Source organism: Anabrus simplex, chromosome 1 (genome assembly GCF_040414725.1).
Source record: "Anabrus simplex isolate iqAnaSimp1 chromosome 1, ASM4041472v1, whole genome shotgun sequence".
Lineage (NCBI taxonomy): Eukaryota > Metazoa > Arthropoda > Insecta > Orthoptera > Tettigoniidae > Anabrus > Anabrus simplex.
In genome coordinates this window covers 797,789,469-797,809,512 of record NC_090265.1, presented here as the reverse complement: position 1 = coordinate 797,809,512, position 20,044 = coordinate 797,789,469, and the positions used below count along the sequence as shown (strand labels likewise).

General features: G+C 40.1%; 1 protein-coding gene across 3 annotated transcripts in view; it reads left to right on the top strand.

Moving 5' to 3' along the window:
• Window positions 1-20,044, top strand: part of LOC136857544 (thyroid receptor-interacting protein 11) — a 533,154-nt gene that overhangs the window by 246,978 nt on the left and 266,132 nt on the right. Inside the window, exon 1 of one of the 3 annotated variants that reach the window (XM_067136283.2) lies at window positions 11,187-11,373. The exons of the other annotated variants lie outside the window; for them this stretch is intronic. The gene's annotated coding sequence lies outside the window, so the exon portion shown is untranslated. Of the gene's footprint in view, window positions 1-11,186; window positions 11,374-20,044 lie in introns of those variants that run through there. 3 annotated transcript variants of the gene reach the window in all.

Below are 20,044 nucleotides of genomic sequence, written 5' to 3'. Positions count from 1 at the left end.
TGTAGGTATTGATTGTTTAATAAATTCTGTTGTAGATCAGTCGCTCAAGGAGTTTATATGTGACGCTCAGAAGTGCTATTGGACGGTAGTTTTTCACTTTAGTTGGATCTTTATTTGGTTTCAGTATGGTTACTATTTTTGTTTTCTTCGTCAAAGGTGGGATGTTTCCGTTTTGCAGAAGTTTTGAGAAGAAGTTGGTTAATCATTGTATTGTGGCTGGTCCGCAATGAGCCAAAATTCAGGATAAATTTCATCAAATCCGGCAGCATTTCCAAGTTTTATAATTTTGATTGCGGCTTTAGTTTCCTCTTCTTTGAATGGAGTAGAGAATTCAGAAGACTGCGGCGTTGCTCTTTTCTTGATTTTCAACTTTGATATCCCTTTTGGTTCGCTTGTCTTTTGTGTTTTTGGAAACTGGTATTAGATGATCAGCAAAATCATGCAGATTGATGGTTGTTTTTAATCTTTTATTTGAAGAGTCCAATTTTCTAATATTGTAGACATATCACGTGTGGTGTCAAGACATCAGTTCTTTTTTGTTACTCTCGTGGTCAGCGGATCACGGGATTGAAATCTAGCGACGTCTTGCATCTGAATTTTCATTGCAGCGCGTACGTGTGTTACTACAGTCGAGTTTGTTGCATTTCATCAGGGATTAGTGGAATATCAAATATCTTTTAAACACCCAGGTGCGGAAAGTGATCCAATATACTGGCTGTTGAAGCATCTTTATCTCTGCGGGTGACCCATTGTTTGTCCCGTGTGATGCAGTTGGACGGTCTAACACTTTATAATCATGGATTTCAAAAAGAATGTTATCTTTCGATCAGAAAAAAATTCCAGTGACTTCACCACTCCACTTCAACCAGGTTACCTTGATCCTGTGATTCATTTGTGCTGCATCTGAAAGTATACTACAGTCTGAAGAGAAGAGCGATCCTAAGTCTTTGAAATCAGTTCTTTGATTGAATTCAAAGCCATCTACTTCAATTCTACTATTCCACATTCTGTTGGTAAAGTGATACTTGGTCAGCGCGGTCCGGAGTGACATGTAGGTATTTTGGTGTCAGGCAGTGTTGAAATCGGTTGACATGCCACGGGATTTACATTTCTCTTGCTTTTATATTGTTTAAGTGAACGGGAAAAACCCGTGCCTGTGTTTGCCGAGACTCATTATTTTTTAATCGGAGTAATATTTTTGACCATACCGCCGCTACCACTTGATGTGAACGAAGCACCTACTGTTATAGTAGTTTTGATTGCTGCAGTATCCAAGATTCATTCTCATTCTTCAACTTGTGAGATATATTTTTTCCACTCGTGTTGCACGATAGTTCTCCAGACAACGTGTTGGGCCCCTTTAAACAACAAGCATCATCATCCTCTATTTCCAAAAATCAGTAGCTCATATGAAAGGAGTGACCACAATGATCCTGAAGATGAAACAGTAAAAACCAAGTACAATTACGTAGAAATAAATTCAAATTGAATTTATGTAGTGAGACTGGAAACACCAGGTGATTGTGGAGGATATGTAAGGAGTTCTTCATGATATCTTTTGTTTCTGAGTATTTCTCAAAGAATTTTGGATGATCCCAATATCTCCATGGTGGTACAATTTAAAGTTAGGAATGATACGCCGACTTCCAAATAGTAGATCCGCTGCTATCCATTGGTTGGACGTTGTAATTTTCGGATCGGAGAGCTTTGCCAGATACGGTTCGTATGTACGTATGTTTCATTGTTAACCACTTCAGCCTAGTTTACAATAGGTATTAACTCGATTGATGAAGCTGTAAGTTTGAGTGGTGTTTTTAAAAGCCGGAAAGATCACAATATGAAGATAAAGTTGGAATTCAAGAGGACAGATTGGGGCAAATATTCGTTCATAGGAAGAGGAGTTAGGGTTTGGAATAATTTACCAAGGGAGATGTTCAATTAATGACCAAATTCTTTGCAATTATTTAAGAAAAGACTAGGTAAGCAACAGTGAATCTGCTACCTGGGCGACTGCCCTAAATGCTGATGAGTGGTGATTGATTGGTGACTGAAATTACTGTATTACACCAGCAGTTGGCCACTAACACCCTCTGCAGAGATCGTACAAAAACTCACTTTTCCAAACAGTGGAGTTAACGACATTTTGCATTGGATCCTCCATTTATTGACGTGTGTGTTGGAGGTACTTCTACTTTGGTAGGAGGTTCGAGAACACCACTTAGACAACTCTTCGTGAAGACCTATGCCGTACATGATCATGATGATGACGATGATGGTTTTACGTCCCTATAAGTACTTTTCGGAGACTCTGCGGTGCCAGAATTTTGTATCCATGATTTTTTTAACTGTTGAATAACGGTAAATCTACCGACACGAGGCTGGCATATCTGAGCACCTTTAAATACTATCGAACTGAGCTTTGTTCGAAGCCGCCTGCATAGGCTCAGAAAGTCAGCGCTCTGTCATGTGAGCCAAATACAGTACTTTAATATGACAATACTGGACAGCTTGCTGTTTTCAGCGTGAAAGTCGATAGCGCTGCTACCTACATGGCTTGGTGCGACCAACTCTTCAATAACATATTGTCATCTGCATGATTCTTGGCGCACTGCCGTGTTGTTTATAATGTATCGGTGTTTGTCGCTAAATAATCTTACATTGCAGTTATATTCCAAGAAAAGTGTTATGCGCTGAACAAGTTACCCAGCAAGATAATGGGCATGGGAACTGATAAGGACCGCGAGTATTAAAAAAAGTAATGACCTCGTATCTGTGTTGAGGTTACATTTTATGCCCCTTATATGAAGAAAATCAATCAAATACTCTACTGAAATGTTAGTGGGACGTAAAACCAATAATATTAACAAATATGGAACTCTAGTATAGGGCCTACTCAAACTTGAGGGTCCACATTATTAAACAGTACCGTGAATTTTACAATCGAAAACTTGTGGGCCTGTAGCGTAATGGTTATCGCGGTAGTCTTGAAATTGAACATTGAAGGCCATGAGTTTCGAATCCAGTCACCTTTTTTACGGTAAGAAAATAATAATAATAATAATAATAATAATAATAATAATAATAATTTTCTTTACGTCCCACTAAGTACTTTTACGATTTTCGGAGACGCCGAGGTGCCGGAATATAGTTCCGCAGGAATCCTTTTACGTGCCAGTAAATCTACTTACACGAGGCTGACGTATTTGAGCACCTTCAAATACCACCGGACTGAGGCAGGATCGAACCTGCCGAATTTGGAGCAGAAGGCCATCGCATCAACCGTCTGAGCCACTCAGCCCGGCGGTAAGAAAATTATTTCAGTGTATTATTGGCATAGGCCTCAGCAGCAGTCCGACTACTTTAATACATGTGTATGGTAATTCTCTATGCATACATTTGTGAAAGAGACTTTAGGAAATTCTGAAAATTTCTTCCCTGTCAGGAACATCGTAGTTCACTCACGTAACCCCAATATGAATTGTATATATTATGTACTTCTGTCTTCAGAGGTAAAACAGAAAATTCAAAGTTCAGCAAAAGCGAGATAGCAGCGTGAGATGAGTTCCCCTGTAGATTTCGGGAAAATCGGCCGTACGGAAGAAGAAGACAAAATAATGGACCAAATTACAACTTCCTTAATTACAGTTTCTCTGTCCCAAAATCTTAATAAATCATGGATGTTGTTATCTGCCCCCTCTGGCGCTTTGGCTGAATTGTTAGCGCTTCGTGCCCCCCGCCCCCTTTATGATACCTTCATTTTTCAGAGTGTTGAACCTCTTCCATTTCCCTTCTGATTAGTGTTAATAGAGGATGGTTGGCCAGTTGTACTTCCTCTTAAAGTAATCACCACCACGGAAGGGTCAGCGTACTGGCCTTCGGTTCAGAGGGCCCTGGTACGATTCCCAGCTGAGTCGGAGATTTTAATCGCGTCTGTTAATTCCTGTAGATCGAGCGCTACGGGTTTGTGTTCGTAATCATATACGTCTTCAATTATATACAACACATCATACGAAAAACAACCACAGAAACACGCAATAGTGAGTACGGTAGGTATACATCCCTTTACATATGATTGCTGTTAGGAAAGACATCCGACCGGAAAACTACGCTAAGTCCATACAAAATCCTACGCTAGGTAATTGAGAAAAGGCTAGAAAGAAGAGGAGAGAGAGAGTAGTTGTTAAATATTTCCCCCAGAGGCTGGGTTGATCCTCAAACAAATTCTGCTTTATCATTTTTAAGACACAGCGAAAGGCACGACTAACATAATGCTCGTTTGGAGGTTTATGAAGGAGGCATTTCCTATTTTAAAATTTCATTCTTAATTATTATGATTATTCAATTATTTCAACAAAAATATTTCCAATGTGTGTATTGCATTCATCTCAACTGTAGCATAGACAAGTATGCAGTTCACACCGACACGCTAGATGTCACCACCGTCGCTGTTCGCACTCCACTCAGTGCTGTTGAGATAGAGCTGTCCGGTATTGGTGTATTAAAGTATTTGTCTGAGCCGCTCAGCTCAACGATGATGATGATGACGATGATTTATTTTATTCTTATTGTGGCATTTCTGTAAGGCATAGCCCTGCACGTTGATTCGCGCTGTGTGGAGACTAGAGAACCTAAGTCGAGTGGTTCAATCTCGGACCTTAATGATATTCGGTAGCCATCCTGCATGTGTAGTTTTTTCTGGATCTTCCGAATCGTAATAAACGAGTGCCATCATCAGTGGCAACTTCTGTTTGCATCCCGACCAATGCACGTGGGATTATTAAAGTGAATCGTCTCGCCCTCCCTGTGGCTCGGATTCCTTGTAAAACTACATGTTCTGTGCTTATGATCATTATATCAACAGTCACGTGAAACTGCGACCTTTCTTTGTATTTTCGCTTTTTTCCGCTTTGGACTGGTCATATCTGAGTCGGAATGTCGTGGGTTCGATTTCTATAACACAATTAAACCAGTTAATATTTTGTAGCTGAGGTGGCTGGATAGAGCTAACCACTCGATGTTGCTTAGTACCGAGGTATAAGTAGTGGAAGTCAACTCCCTTCATGGCCTGTAGTGAGATGGGTACGCTGTGCTTTAGAACTATTACAAATATCATCCTTTTGTTTCTCTTTTTTCACCGAGCGAGTGACTACTCGGTTTGGGTCACGTAGATGTCAGCTTTCATGCGCAAAATGGTGGGTTCGAAACCCACTGTCGGCAGCCCTGAACATGGTTTTCCGTGGTTTCCCATTTTCACCTCAGACAAATGCTGAGGGTGCACCTTAATTAATGGGACGGTCACTTCCTTCCCAGTCCTAACCCTTTCCTATCCCATCGTCACTATCCATGTCGGTACGACGTAAAACAAATTCTAAAAAACGTATCCCTTTTTTTCTGCCGTATTCTCTGTTTAGCATTCATATTATGGTGTGATATCCTCTATCACGTTCATTTCTGTCTATAAAACGACTAAAATAAAGTAACGAAACAATCAACGGAATATTTATAGTTGACTGCCTAATATCTTCGAATATTTTTCTTACGTTCTTTGGTCACATTTTCGATCACATGTTGTATATATGCATAGCGTAGTGTTCTGTGATTTACGATTAACCGAGCGAGTTGGCCGTGTGGTTAGGGGCGTGCAGCTGTGAGCTTCCATTCGGGAGATAGTGGGTTCGAACCCCACTGTCGACGGTACTGAAGATGGTTTTCTGTTGTTTCCCATTTTCACACCAGGCAAATGCTGTGGCTGTAACTTAATTAAGTATTCCCATTCCTATTCCATCGTCGCCGTAAGACGTAAAAAAAAAAGAAACAAAAACAAAAAACAAAAAACGATTGCTGCACCACTTTAAAGCCAGCCCCTTGGTATAGATTTAGCTTGCTTGTCTCTTACCTCAAGGCTTCCGTTCGATTCCCAACCTGTCATTACATGCATTATTTCCTGTATCTTCTAAGTGGGGCATAGGGCATCAATGAACTTCCCTCCATTCTCCATCCCTTCCGCTATTACACTCCTCCTGCTTACTTCTCCTGCTACTTTGTGTGTTCCATTCCAGGGTTTGTCTTGCTATGTTGTCTTTATCTCGTCGCAATGTATATCTAATCCACTTCCATTTCCTACGACGCATCTCCATGTCAATAGTTGTTTGATGGGTTCTTCTCCACAGCTCTTCATTGGAGATTACTTGTGGCCACCATATTCTCAGGATATTCCTCAAACTTCTGTTCACAAATGTTTGGAGTCTGCTAATCAGTATTCCCAACCTGTCGAAGAAGGCTAATTCTGGACTGAGAACTGGAATGGGTTTCATGCAGCATCATCAGACCAACTGAAGAGCTGTGTGATATGAGGGGCAGCGGACTTCGCCACAAAGGCCAAGCAGCACGGCTGGGGATGTTTTCAATATCTCGGAAGCAGACCCATAACGGACTGTACCACTTGTAAACATTTTAAAGCTTGTATCAGGTATGTCTGCCGGTTTGGCTGGATGCCCTTGGACACGGATTCGAACTTCGGCCGGCTGAGTGGAAAGCTAGAACTTAAGCTATACTCCCACCTCATCATCTCCCAATTGTTGAACTAAATACTGTACTTTATATTATTCATCTTTGAATCATCATTATTCTTCCTTTTTAAAATCTGAAAATGGTATATATGAGTATTAATCTGGTACTGGAAAACAACAGTTTATACATCTTGTTTTATACCCTGTTTCCTACACAATTGTTTCAACTTAAAACTACGTCCCACAACAGCTTTTCAGGACAAGGGTTTGTGGCAGCTCTTTCGCTTTACGGGGATTTGTTAGTTCTCAGCGAAGTATACTCGCGATGCGCATTTCGACCTTGGTCTTGAATGGCGGGTAATGCATAGTCAGCACAGGAAGGTGCAAGCACTCATATTGGAAGTTCACTCTCGAACGTGCGTTTTCTGAACACTTCATATTTCTCGCCCGTATGGACTCCATTTTCGATTGGTATTATGTTCAGCTTATGCTCGATTAAGAATCTTGATTTATAGTGCTTGAAAATGTAATGTACGAAGCTAGTTACTTTGATTCATGAGAAGCCGGTAATTTCAGAAAGCTAAGGCTACAAACAAAATGTCTGTGTACATTAAGAAGAGCCAGATTTGCTGTCTCGGAAGCATTGTTGCCAACATGATGGCTTTCCCACTAAATCTAGGCTTTTTTTACTCTTCGTCAGTGGGTAAATTTTAACACACGGTGGGCAGTGGGAAATCTAGTCTTTTTCATGCTTGTGACAAAGGATATTTTGGTCGTTTTTCACTTAAAGTTTTATATCCAGTATAATAGAGAGTATAAAAATGTAGCAGTTCAAATTTAAGTTCTTGACGTTGACGTTCGTCGCGTCAACAAAATGCAAGCCGGGATGACATGAGCTGTAGGCGGAGCTTAGGTGCAGGGGGGATCCCCTTTAAAATATGAAAGCAAGGAACGCTTCAGATCGTTTTTCTTTGCAAAGTGTCACTTCTTACAGTATCAAATGCATGTGAGGTTGTTATAGAGTTGTTGATTCTCCTTGAATCATGTAACTTGGACGAAACGCAAAGTTGAATATAGACCTATCAGATGAAAAATTGTGTCCTTTGTAAAATGGTCTCAAACCATGGCATCAGTTAATGTCTGGTGATGAAATGCTACGGTGAAAGTAACACCATTCCATTTGAGGAGCTGGAAATATTTGCACTGCGTGAAATATATTTCGAATACTTTTAACCTTTGAACTACAAGGATATACTCACATTTCTTGTTGATATACCGTAATATTTTCGTAACTCAACAAAGCTTAAGGAGGGGAGGCTAGTCGTTTCTAGTGGTTTTAAAGCAGTCATTTAGTGGGTAATCGTATTTTGCTGTTAGCAACACTGCTCGGAAGCATCAGTGACAGAAGTATCCATGAGGTGTGGAAAATAATTTCAGAGCAAAAATCATCTGTGACCAGGAAATATATAAATATCGAAGCAAGGAAGGTATTTATGAAGAGCTTTGCCGGGAATGTGTTTTCCTATGAATGTGATAATGGAGAAAAAGCAAATGCAATGGTTGGAAGCAACATAGACATGGATGTGGAGAGGAATGACCTGAACAAGATTCTCGAGGAAGTTGACGAAAAAACAAATCTCATCCATGAGATCGAAAGACTGCGGAGTACATCTTCAGACACAGTGAAGGAAGAATTGAGGGAAAGAGAACGACCAAGGGAGTCCTATAAGTCTTAGTCTTTAGAGCATCAAATAGAAAAACATATTAGTCCGATGTTTCCTACTCTCTAGACTGGCTGCGTAGCGTAGTTCTTTGGATATTCTGAGTGTTGCGGGGTCGAATTCCGAAACAATGAGAAATGCTAAATGCAAGAGACCCGTGTTAGTGATTTACTGGCATTTTTTCAGGGAAATATTGTGATACTTCGTTGTGACTGAAACATCTGTAGCAGTTGAAAAGACGTTAAACACGTGTTTTTATTTTTTATTTTTAGAATTTGCTTTACGTCACACCGGCACAGCTAATTCGCCCGGTACATTTTTAGGTTTAATACCATGTTCGGGAACAGGGAAATCTTCCTGAGAGCGAGTCTTTCTTATTCGTATCTCTTGGTCCTCTTTGTTTTCAGGTTCCAGTGCTGTTAGGTTCGCGCAACTGTGAGCTTGCATTCGGGAGGTAGTGGGTTCGAACCCCACTGTCGGCAGTCCTAAAGATGGTTTTCCGTGGCTTCCCATTTTCACTCCAGGCACATGCTGGGGCTGTACCTTATTAAGGCCACGACCACTTCCTTCCCACTCCTAGCCCTTACCAAATACAGTAGAGACAATACACGTCACTGAGCGAGATATCGAGGGACAGCTATTGGAGCTCACTCTAGCGGATAGACCTGAACGGTACTGATTCTGTCATAAGAGCACGTGTATTTTTGTGTGAAGTTTTTGGTGTTATTTATGCGTTTTCAGTGAGTTGACATAATTAAATAGTAGCGTGTGTCATTCCTTGATATCTCCTCTCAACATGAGGGGAAAGGTATGTGCTGTGTTTGGCTGCAGTAATTACGAAGTAGAGAAAAATGCGCGCTCGTTCTTCAGGTTCCCTCGTGACAAGAACATGTAAGTAATATTGTGTTTGCATGTATATTCTTCCAGTGACAGAGATTTTTATAGTACTTCATAATCTTCTGACCTTTTCGACCCATGTTTTAACGGGCTTAAAATATAATACGCATATTTTATTGTATAGTGCAGCAGTTAACCTTCAATACCGATGTGTTGTTGTAGGTGTGATCAGTGGGTTTTGAAATGTCACAGAAGCGATTTGGATAAAGTGTACAAGAAAGAAGGGACTTTACGCTTGTATAAGAATTATAAGATCTGTTCAGATCATTTCCAGACCAGCGACTTTAAAAATCCTCGACTATACAGCCAAGGGTATGTTACATTTTTACTCTAATTGTACGTAAATATTCCTCAAAGCATCACTATCGACAACATTTTCAAACTTTTCTTTCTTTTATCCCTTTCCTCAGATTAAAGCCGGGATTTTATAGATTTTCTTTCTGTTAGTAGGCTTCATGTTAAGAGGAAAATTGTCCAGCTATTAAATGTTAATTCATTGCATCATATGTGTAAGGAATGTGCCGATATTTTTATTGACAAATGTCTTAATGTGATGATACATTGTTTTTAAATGAGGAAAAAAGACAAATCCAACCGTAAGATTTCAGGCAGGTATGCTAAAGCTAAAAAAGTAATGCATAAATGAAAGATCAAGCCATTTCACAGCAGTCCATTTCACACCTTGTTTATATGTCTAATTTCAGTCTTTGAATAATAACGTTTTAAATAATTCTTCATTCATTTATCCAGAATTGCTTTAGCAACTTCGAAGTTAATATCTCAATACCACTGTCTTTCTAGACGTAATTTATTTATCCATTTCCGTATATACATTTCCATTGATATTTGAATTTAGCGCGATTTGTTCAGGTCAAGTCACTAGGAGCGCCGCCGTCGAATTGTCTCCCATTTTAGCAAGGCGAAATCCGTAAGTGTCGTGTATTGTCTCTACTGTATTTGCCCTTACCTATCCCATCGTCGCCATTAGACCTATCTCTTTCGGTGAGACGTATAGCAAAGAAAAAAGTCTATCAGTCACCACTGATCTGCATTTGAAGCTGTCGCCCAGATGGCAGATTTCCTATAAATTATGTGAAGGACCTAACAACACACTGGCAGTCAAATATCTATACTGATAGAACAATCAGTCGACCTTGGCTAAATGGTCAGCGTTGAGAGAGTCCCGGTTTCGATTTCCGACCGGGTCGGGATTTTAATAGCTTCTGCTTAATTCTTTTGGCTCGGGGACTGGGTGTTTGTGTTTGTTCCAGCACTCTCTTCATATTCAGTCAGCACATCACAGCACACTACCAACCACCACAGAAACACGCAATATTGATTACGTCTCTCCATATAGGGTTTTGTCAAGAAGGACATCCGGCCGTAAAACAGGGACAAATTCATATGTGCGACACAGTACGCACCTGTGACCGCATAGGTGTGGGGAAAAGTAGAGATTGCCACCGATCAGCATATTAATTTGCTTGCTGGTGTCCTATTACGTACGGACCCGAGAGATTGTTAAGTTCGATTTCCATCGTTAAAATACTTCCTCGTGGTTTTTTCATTTCGGTACCGGACTAAGGATCCCTTTCTTAAAGCGTCGTGCACTTCATTACCAATTCTAACCCAAATTAATTCACAAATACACACATCAGGACAATGGCACATTATCATATGAAACTCACACAGGAAAGTGGAACGTATGCTTGTAGACTGTTGAGTTTTTCAGTCAAGAGCTTGTAAGCTGGCCAGTTATGAAATCAAAACTCTACATGCGCCTATTGTTTTGATAGAATATTCTTTGTTTCTTTATTCCTACTTTAAAAAAATAATAGTTAGAGGTGATATTGTTCGCAAGACTGATGTCGACTAGGCTCCGAATTCTGCCCAGCAACAACGTTGGTTGGAGCATGTGGGAAAATTGTGCTATACTGGTCATTTTAAACGGGTGAATCTTGTTAGTTCTATGGGGCGTCCTAGATGGCGGTAAGGTTTGTTTCTTTTTGTCGCAAGAGGTTTGAGTTTAACAGTCATATCATAGTGAGCGACCATTTGGTGCGGAGCCCGCACATGAGCAGAGGAGGTCCCTCGCACTGATAAGCCTGCATATAAAGCTAACCGCACCTGCCATGCGGGTCTAGCTAGCTACGTTCTAGGCGTGTGACGTAGCAATTTCAGCGTAGCATGCCGTGCCGTGTGCTCCTCAGTCGCAGTCCGCCAACGGGAAGGAGGAGTTCGCAGAGGTACGTAACGCCAACATCAGTTCTTCGTGCATTTTAGTGCAGGTGTTATGCCTACGTCAGCAGTTCGCAAGTTTATGCTGTATCAATAATAATATCGATGGGTATATCATTTGTTTTCTTTGCCTGCATCGAATACACATTCCTCTGAAATTGTAATGAATTAAACAGGGTGAGTGGCTGTAAACCCCTTGGTTTCTAACAGAGTGCTTGCTTACGTAGGCAGTTTACAAATTTTCAGGGCGCTTAATATTTTTTTTCCTTTTGACGTGATCTCTGTTAACCATCTGGATTCTTCTGATTCTAATTTAAATTAGACTGAAATATATCATGGATATTTTTAGAAGTATTCTTTTTGATAAGGCCTGTGTGTTATAGTATATCGTGCATGTTAATACAGGTTATTCAGTACCTGCTTCTTTCTTTCTTTCTTTTTTCTTTCTTTCTTTCTTTCTTTCTTTCTTTCTTTCTTTCTTTCTTTCTTTCTTTCTTTCTTATTTATTTGAGTAGTATCCGTTTAGTTTTCATGGATTCATATTTACTTACCCTTTTCAGTTGGGAGTTGATTGTCGTATCGGAAAGTAGGCCTACGTTAATTTAATCTCTTCTCCTTTGTTTCTTCCGAAGTCTTTGAAACTTTAAAGAGCATATGTAAGGGATATTTTTAGAAGTTAGTATATCGTGCACGTTAGTACATTAGTATATCGTGCATGTTAGTACCACTTATTCAGTACCGGCTTCTAAGAGTGGTTTAACACGAAATACGAATCAGTCGCATTTTCGTATTCTGAAATAGATTTTGTGAATATGCTTGGATATGGGATTACACTAGCAAAAGGATTTGAGTACATATTTGTTAGCTCCTTGCGTATAGGTAGAGAATTTAGATTGGATAGCTTAGGGAGGAGTTTTCGATTGTTCTGGGTTTTGATACAGTAATGTTAATAAATTCTGCTACCTATCTGATTAATGTTGTGACACTGAGCAAATATAAATTAGAAAAGTAAATTAATTAGGAAACTACTTTCAGTTCGATTACCGGAGGTGTTCGTTAGTTTTATATATTTGTTGGCGCGATATTTCTTCACACAGTCACCACTGCGAGCTTCTTCGGACTGAAATACGTTATCTAAGCCGTAATAAAATGATCTTGAAGACTCATTTGAGTAGCAGCGCTGAGCAGCTTATGTGGTAGAGCTCTCTCCAGCTTTCCTAGCCCAAGCTGGCGGGTTGGATCCGACTCACTCTGGTGGTAGTTGAAGGTGCTCAGATACGCTAACCTCATGTCGATCGATTTACTGGCACGTAAAACAACTGCCGGACTTCTGAAAACCGCAAGGATTAATGAGACGTAAGACCTATTATTATTATTATTATTATTATTATTATTATTATTATTATTATTATTATTATTATTATTATTATTATTATTATTATTATGATTTCGTTTGTGGCGCCTGAGGACCACGGTGCTTGTGCATTAGCTGTGTTATCGTTGTTGATTGTTGCCGCTTCTGGTGTTCTTAATGGTAGGTTTGGCTGCTGCTTTCTTCTTGTACTTTGACCTTTTCCGTTGGCCCAGTATTCCTTCATTTTCCAGCTGAACTCTATTTTGTGTTCCTCGGACCGTTTCCTCGTCTCATTGTGGTTAGCTTCTGTAAGGGATGTTAGGGAGGGTCTCGTTTTGATAGTTGAACGGTAGTTGCTTCCGTTTAGTTAATTATTTATTTAGTTTATTCATGTAATTCGTTTCGACCCTTAGGATCTCGAGTGACTTGTTCAGCATGTCTTCGTTCTTCCCAATACCTCTTCATTTTTCACTCCTTGGATCTTGATATTATTATTATTATTATTATTATTATTATTAATTCGCTGGGGCCATCGAGGACCACGTTAAATCTTGTTACATTTGGCAGTGAAATTTGCTTTCTTTTGAGCCCAAAATTCCCTTATTCTTTCTGAGTGGGCCATCTTGCATTCCTCTGTCAAGAAACACCGTGTCTTCTTTTCGGTTGTTCGTCTCGGTTTAGCTTGTTCCTCAATATATTTTTTCGGAAAAGACCACTGTCAAAGGCGTCTTCCGGTTTGATATGTAGCACTTGAAGGTCTTCTGTATTCTAAAGCAAGGCATATTATAATTATTATTCCTTTCCCAGTTATTTGGGGTCGACACTATTTGTGGATTTGACCTAGTTTTACGGATACTTTTCCTGACGTCAACCGTATGTAGGGGGATATATCGCCGTTGCGACTAGAAAAACAACAGTTTGTTATAATTCAGCTTAAAACTCTGACCAGAAAGGTTCTGTCATCTAAGGTTCAGTATTGTATAAACTATATCAACGAATTTTCGTTCTGAGTGATACATGTGCTCTGTGCTGCGGGTCAGTATTTCTCCGACGACATTGCCACATAATTGTATTTCGAAGCACAGAGACGATATTCACTATTGCGTACCTTTGTAGTGGTTGGTGGCAATGTACGAACAGTATTTGTAGAGGTGTGTATTAAGACAAATGAAAATACCCAGACCCCGATGAGAGGAGTACACCAGTCATGGCTAAAATTCGTAGTTCGACCGGGAATCGAACCCAGGACCCAAAGGCTGCTATTTTCATTATTACTTGTGTAATGAAGTGGCTGCTGTTAGAAACATCGACTCTAAGTGGAGTAATGTGCTATCAGTTGTGTTACCCCGGCACTCGAGATTGATGAACTCCGAATTGAGGCCGTACCCAGGATTTTTTTCGGAGGGGGTTAGTATTGGGGAGGGAGGCTTCCGAAAACAAAAACTAGAGTAATAAATATTTTTTACGTACAAATAGATTTTACAGAAAGAAAAGTTTGAAATAGTTTTAGCGCAGTATCTTCTACAACACAACGGGTGAAGTAGAAAGCGGTCTGGTGGGAAGAACACGCTTTAACACGTGCGTGCAATGCGACACAAAGATTACTGTCATTTGTTTAAAAATGGGGGTAACAATATGTTTCACTGTAAGTACTGACAAATATTTAGCGGTTTGATTCATTTAAAAAAAAATCTTTTAGCGGCTCCATAACATGAAAATATTCGTTATGTTTATTGAAATTTATTTTTATGGTGCAAATTTATTAAGAACATAAAAAACACACAATCTGTATATCTCACAAAAATTAAAAGTTCTATTTAGGTTTTCAGTAAATTTAACTATATTCATAGAGAAACATTTAAAGATGGCACAAATTTTGTGGTTAAAATTCAATTGTTTGTTTTGCAAGTGCTTGTTTTCATAATATTTCTAATTTATTTTATTTCAAAACCCGTATATGTTGTTTAAATTGGTCAAGTTCGGTTTTATTTCGGAGGGTGTTTGAACCTTGCTAACCTCCCCCGGGTAAGGATTGCTCCTACTGCAGCTAAAAACTAGTAGTCGTAGTTATTTCTTTTCCTGTCAGATTTCCCATACCCTGACGGGGTTGCGGCTGCGAATTGTGTTGCACATGTGGACTTCGTCCTGATTTACAGCCGGATCCCCTTCCTGACGCCAGCTCATTCACTATTGTGTGGTACGGTATGTTGTGTGCACATGAAGAGTTTTGTATCGAGACAGACACAGTCCCTGAGCCAAAGGGATTAGTCAGAAGTGTCTAAAATTCCCGACCTTATCGGAGGTCTAAACTGAAGGCAACGACTTTGGCCATTGAGTCAAGGAGCTGGTAGTCGTAGTTAAAATGCTCGCACTCCGACTAGAAGTGAGCCGTGGTTACTTTCAGTGGACAGTTTCTGCTACTACCCTCTGTGAGTGGGGGACGCAGATGAAGAATACACCCACGGCATCCCCTGCCTGTTTTAAGAGGCGACTAAAAGGGGAGACTAAGGGATGATTGAATTAGAACCACGAAACTACTTGTGATTAGTACCATCACGCGGGGAAAGCCATGGGTCGTCTTTACTTGCGAGTAGTACCACTATGTTAGATACATAATTGGTTTGTGATTAGTAGCAGCAGAGAGCGGTTCACTGTGGGTTTCCAGTACCTGTGATTAGTACCACTATATACGGAACATCACGGGCGTACGTTGCCTGTGGTTTGTACCATTAAGTGAGAAACACCACGGGTCTGGGCGTTGCCTGTGATTTGTACTTACTATGTGAGTAACACCACGGGATAGTACGAGTCGATGTAATTAATACACCTATATAAGGTGCATCATGGGTTTGCGTTGCCTTCGAGTGGCGCCATTATGTGAGAAACACCATAGGTCTGTGTTACCTGTGCGACGTACAATACTTTTAAGTAGTACCATAATGTTTGGAACACCGTGAGTTTACGCTACCTTTGGTTAGTACCGCAACTTGAGAAATACCATGGTTCTACTTTACTAGCGATAGGTGTCATTTTGAGGGATCGTTGACCTGGAAATTGAACCCCTGTAGCCAACAACCATCATCATCATCATGATCGTTTCTGCTACTGCTTAATATAACGTTTAGTGTCTATGAATTTGTATTATTAGTAGGCTTCGGAAGTTGAAGACCTATAAATTGCCTAAAAAGGACCTATAAAAAGACCTAAAGATATCAAAAAAGGACCTGAAAACTAGCAAAAAGGACGTAAAAATGCGACCCAAATTCATTCATAATTTTAGTTTTAATTATATATTTAATTAAGGAATATAATGTTTAAAAATACACATTTCTGGTGGTATGCAAGATACAGTGCAAGACGTATAAGTGAAATACTTCTTCTTTCAGACATTATACATTTTTAGATTAACCTATTTAAAAAAAAGGAATTCAGTGTCTGTTAAAAAACTACTTAGAGAATTTAGAATGAAATATTTTTCCACCTAGAATTAATTCAGCGAACCCGCAGTGAACATCTTGGAGAAAGAAATTGAAATTAGTATAATTGGAATTATATTTGGTTTAACCACACTAGAGTTACGGGAATTGGAATTCGGAAACCTTACCTCGTTTGCAGTATATCACAATAGTCATGTCCAAGTTCTTACGTGTAAAGGATCGTCGTTTTTCAGTCAGCACATTGCAATACATCGAGAAACTTCTCTCCACATCAACAGACGATAAGGGTTCATACTTGAAGCAAATGAGACCATCCTCTTCAAAAACTCACATCAAAATTTTCTCCTTTCAATATTTGAATTATCTTGCATGTAATTTGATGCCCCTGGTTTATTTCAAGCACTAGTTTCAGTTTTCGTTTCACTTCATTTTCTCTCTTTTCAAATATGGTTCAAGTTTTTTGGGATACTAGAGAAAAGATGTTTAATAGGTGAAGGATGAATTAATGATTATTCGATAAAAATGTAATCGAAAGAAGGTGAAGTCGCAAAAAAACCCGTTAAAGACTTAAAAAGGACCAATAATGCCGAAAAAGGAAAAAAAATAGGACAAATAACTCACCATTTTCTGGCCTATAATGACCCAAAATGAACACACATTATGTTGGGCCTCGTCGTGGGACAACCGAGGAAATAAGGATTTTTCCTCGACATCCGAGCCCTAGTTATTAGACAACCTTTGTTGATGAGTCTGAACTGGTATATCCATTTATAATTATTTGGGGTTGGGATTGGGAAGTAAGTGACTGGCCTTTTACGGTATATGTTGGGTGGCATCCTGTACTAATGTTATTTGTTTACCGCACCTTCAATTGCTGTAGATTTTGAGAGACGCCGAAGTGTCGGAATTTTATTTTGCGGGAATTTTTAACGCTCCAGAAGCCAATGATACGGAGTTGTAGCATGTTAATAACCTCAAATGCCACTAACCTTTTACAGGACCGAACCCGCTATCTTGCGAATACGAGGAGATATCACCCTGGGGTTCACATAGGGAGGCGGAAAACAACGGTGTAATCACTTCTAGGATGGGTTTGAGTACCTTTTGACCTACTGATGCCTCAGTCAATGGCGTGTATTGAACCCCATCTACCCCAGCGCTGCTGGGGCAAATGATTTTGTATTTACATTTTCTTATTTTTTCTTATAACACTTTTTATCAAGTTTTAAAAACTGCAAACAGCTAAGCCAAACAAAGTGCAGCTGTCTCGACAATCCGCTCGCTCTACAGCATTTCAGCTCTCTCCAGCGAGTTGGATTACTTTATCGGCGCGAAAGAGAGTTAGTTACGCCTGCGAAATTCAAGTCGCTGTGTTGACGCATGCTCTTGAAGCTTTCTTGTCGTGGGGTGGCGGGGTGTGGGCTGTGGACCTCCCTCGAGATTCACAGCGTCCTACGGCGACAGGCCAGCTAGCTTGGGTAAGGTATGTTAGTTGTAATAGTTAGCACTCCAAGTGTTCAGCATCACGCATCAGACGCTACAAGAAAAATATCAATATGTTAACAGTATAGCCACTTGCTCATCGTCTTGCCAATAAAAATAGAGCTATGAAATCAACTGGGATAAGCCGGAGAAGTTTAATTGAAATATATATATATAATTTTTGGATTTCGGTATGTATAAAGTTTTTTGGGATTATTCATTGTTGGCATGTGTAGAGAATGTTTTCAATATACTCCAGCATGAACACAGCCAAGCGCGAAGAGTGTTATATTTTGTTGCTGTGCACCCGTGGGTTTGCCTGTGATGGTGGTAGGGACTGTGAATTTTTGCAGTGTTCTTGTATTATAGGTGAAGTTTTCGCGAGTTGGTGTTGCATTCTTCGTGAATATAACAGCGTTATTCGTCGTGAGGAATACCATTCCGCATCTGTCGTCACTAATTCCGTTTAGATTAGTATTTTAAGTTAAAAGCAAAAAGTCCCAGTACATTTCTGTGAAAACTATAACTGTGCGATTACGATGCGTTACTGGGTGAAACTGTAAGTACATTGTTTAAAATCTGCTGTAGCTTATGTTATGATGCTGGCGTGATAGCAGTTTGGAAATGGAAATGTGGCGGGGCTGTGATCTGTTTTTTTTTTTTTTGGGTCGCTGGAGCCATATAGTCTCATTTTGGTTTTGGCCGGGTGCCCTTGCTGACGTCACGTGATTTTTGAGACGAAAATCTCAATTCAGGATCAACCGGGATTCGAGTCCCGGCCTTCCGGGTGGGAATCTAGCAGTTAATCACGCCCTCCGCCTCGAACAAATCTGAAATGACCACTATTAATACTACTACTGTTGCTGGTTTTACATTCTGCTGTCTACTCGTACGGTTTTCGGTGACTCCTGGGTGCCAGTATTGGGTCCCGTAGGAGTTCCGTGACGTGTCAGTGAATCTGCTGACACAAGGGTGACGTATCTGAGCATCTTCAAAAATCAGTGAGCTGGGCTGGGTTCGAATCCGTTTATTTGGGATCAGGAAGCTCGTGTTCTACCATCCGAGCAACCCAGATTGGACCATATGAAATTCGTGGCAGAGCCAGGAATCGAAACACCGCGGATTTAACTGATACTTAACTTCAGTATTTTACTGTTTCCTTACAGATTAACTTTAGACTATAATGATATTGGTTGTACGCCCCACTAACTGCTTTTTACGATTTTATGAGACACCGACGTGCCTGAATTTGTTCCGCATGAGTTCTTTTACGTGTCAGTAAAACTACAGACACAAGCCTGGCGTATTTGAGCACCTTCGTATACCATCGGACTGATCTGGGGTCGAGCTCGCTAACTTGGGGTTTGCCGACTTAGCCAGTGAGCCCGGCAGGTTCTTCCTCATTTGAACAGCAATTAATCCTCGTGAGTTGTCTCATGCTTACCTTGTTCGACGCTTTTGAAGTAATAAAAATAGGGTGTAAAATACTTGTAAATGCTCGACATTGAATATAGTGTCGGGTTGCATTTTGCACGTCATCCTGCTATATTCTTCATCAAGTGCGTCATAGGTCATTCATGAATAGGCATCGATGGGCATTATCGTGTGAAACAATGCATTCTGTTTGTAAATTATGAGCTGGAAAGGGGATTACAGCATTACATTCACGTACCATCTCTCGTTTACTGATAAATCCGTTATGCAGATCTGTGAGAGGGCTGTCTACGGTGGTTCACTTTTGCCAAATTCTATAGAAGTATGGACGTACTTGTATCAGGCTCCTACCTTTCACATTCCCAGTCCGATATTCTTTGGTCAAATTTTATTCTCTTCTGTCCGCTACGGTATTACGTATTACGAGTTTTCATGTTCGTATCTTTCGTAGCCCTTGTCTTTCTTTAGCGTATATCATCATTATCGAGGGCTTGACATTTTACCTCTTCTTACAGTTGGTCCATCAGTCATTTCATCCTAATTCTACAGAAACGAATGTAGCTAATAGACTTGTTTACGATTAAATTCATTTTAAAATCACCATATTTGCCGGTAGGGGTTATTTTCCGCCTTTGGCCCGACCCCTTGACTGAAGATTGGCGTAGCGGCCTTCGCTTCGGAAGGTTGCGGCTTTGATTCCTGACGGGACTGGAGGTCGTGTCTGGGTAATTCCTCTGGCACGAGGACTATACGAACCTTTTCATTCACAGTCAATACACCACACTACCAACCACTACAGAAACACTCAGCCCTCACACAGACGTCAGAAAAGGCATCCGACTGTAAAAGTGGAATAACTAGAAGTCATTGGGAAAAGGCTATGAGAAGGAAGTTATTTTCTGATTTTGCTAGTATTTACTTTCTTTGTCCTCGAACCATGAATCTTAAGATATATTTCGTGAAACAACTCTT